General features: G+C 39.5%; 1 long non-coding RNA gene across 1 annotated transcript; it reads right to left on the bottom strand.

Annotated features, from left to right (window-relative positions):
* Window positions 1–605: 605 nt before the first annotated feature.
* Window positions 606–1,981, bottom strand: LOC141350100 (uncharacterized). The gene is made up of 3 exons (XR_012358070.1): window positions 1,634–1,981; window positions 1,487–1,550; window positions 606–1,392 (listed from the first exon to the last, which is right to left on the bottom strand). It is a non-coding gene; the product is annotated as an uncharacterized lncRNA (long non-coding RNA).
* Window positions 1,982–2,391: the final 410 nt, after the last annotated feature.

The following is a 2,391-nucleotide window of genomic DNA, read 5'->3' as shown; positions in this document are numbered from 1 at the left end:
TCTTTTAACACAGAGAACACCTTTTCCGGATCCTCTCTCTCTTCCCTTGATCTAAATTTAATTTCGCTTCTTGCAGATCCCCCCAAATGATCAAAAATAAACAACGCTTCCTCCCTGCCTGATAAACTTCGTGCTCGTAAATTACTTTTCATTTCCTCTACCCATTCAAACACATCCTCATCTTCCCTTCCATTAAACGTAGGACATCGTCGTTCTCTAGGGAAAAAAATAACACGTTCTGTAATGGGCCTGGTGGCACCAGCTGTACTGGAGGCACGCACATTTAAGTCCACATTTGAGGCACTGACATTAGCCGAGGGCCCTGCTACAGAATTAGCTTGACGCTGTAACTGTTCATTCTCTGTCTGCAGGAGCTGAACCTGCTGTCGCAACTCCTCTACTTCACTCTCCATTGGTAATCAAAAGAGAGAAAAGAAAAAAAAATTTGGACTTACTGGTAACTCAAGTCAGCAACTTCACGAAACACTCTTTACCACTGCTTTCTGCTGCCCTGCTGCTGTAAGATAAACACACACACACCAAAATATCCAAATATACAAAACACAGAAAAAAAAGAAAAAAAAGAAAAAACACCATACAAAATAAACAGATTTACACAGCACACCCTGTTACAATGACCCTGCCCGACTACGCCAAATGTGACAGTGTCAAGTTATATGTAACAAAGGGGTATTAATATTCAATTCCCCTTACAACAGGCCCCCCAACCAAATGGAGGAAGATAACAAGGGTGTGCTTATTCAATCTTTAATTTAGTGGTATAAAAATACAAACATCCACATTCACATAAAAGGCGTAAACACACTACACAGCATCCATACCATATGTGGGGGGACACTTAGTTCTTAGACCATTTGTCTCATAGATACCCTGAGGTAATGAATCACACAATAATAATACTAATTGGTACCAATATAAAGAAAGAAAATCCCACACACAAAGTAAAAAAACCAATCACTTCCAGTTAGTGAAACAAACCATTTCAATTAAACAAACCAACCTCCACACAAAGAAAAGAAACAAAAAAAAGATTATAAATGAAATAGGCAATACAAATTACCCAGGTCACTTATATGAGTCAGATGTACAGAATAATAAATGGTCTAATACCCGTGTGACCTCTCAAAATACACACATGGGGGTAAACAAACAAAACACCAATACACAATTTAACAGCTAAACCTAATACTCCACGCAGTCACACATCATTACTAACACACACACACACACACACGCACGCACGCACGCACGCACGCACGCACGCACGCACGCACGAACGCACACACACACAGGATGAAACGTCAGAAGATTGAGAGCATCAACAGGAATGTCCAACGACTGTAAATTCCACAGCAGCGAAACAGCAGCCCTCTATAACACAAGTTCGCCATCAACCTTATATTTTTTTTTTACTTACTAAAATAACACTGAAACTTAGTATTCATAAAATAATAACACCACATACCTGTAGCGCACCTTGATCAGGCCCCCCAGCAATGTCAACGCACCATTCATAAATCTGGATCACACTAAATAAACGAGCCTCCATCAAATACCCGCTTTTTATGAAAACAATCAGTAAACTAACACTACCAATTGATTCGATACATACCGACTGTGAATGATTTGGAAGTACCCACAGGCCCACGCACAGCGCAGAAAATCAGCGTTCCTCTGATGCACAATAGCGGACAATGTCACGCAGATGAAATAGAAGTTTGATGCGGGAACTACCTTGGTGTTCAGCGCGACTAAGAGAGGTCCGGAAAAGGTATAAACCTCGTGCTTACACAGGTAAGGGAGTCGTTACACACCTCCACTGCAGCCAGTTTCCCAAAACAGAGAGAGAACCCGAAGAAAGGAATGTTCCCCACTTTTAAAGGGTCCGTGCGCTCAACTTCCGTCCGGCTCCATCACAAAGTCAAATGACACGCCCCTCTAAGCTCACCCCATTACACAGGCAAGTTGAGTCGGAATTAGCACATTTAAAAAAAATAGTTGTTCATATTTTGACATTCTCTATTAAAACATAGAACAATGCATGATTTGTTGAAATATAACAAAACATGACAGAACTACACGTGTTTGAAGTTGAAAGAGTCAAATTACCACAAAAATTTCCACATCCATACATTATATTACCACATCAATACCTTAAAATCACTGGTAAAACTAATAGATTTAGCACACACAAAGCAAAAACATCATCAATGTATGTTCAACTTTTTTTCCTTTTGTTTGATTGACATTGAGACAGACTGCTTAAAATCTAAGTGATCTAATATAATGTTACACATCAGATAGTTTTACCCAACAGTTAACCAAACATTTACTTAAAACATAACAGATTATAGAGCCTACCTGTGTGAA

Source organism: Misgurnus anguillicaudatus, chromosome 16 (assembly GCF_027580225.2).
Source record: "Misgurnus anguillicaudatus chromosome 16, ASM2758022v2, whole genome shotgun sequence".
In the NCBI taxonomy this organism is placed as follows: domain Eukaryota; kingdom Metazoa; phylum Chordata; class Actinopteri; order Cypriniformes; family Cobitidae; genus Misgurnus; species Misgurnus anguillicaudatus.
This window is presented reverse-complemented; position numbering and strand designations above follow the sequence as displayed.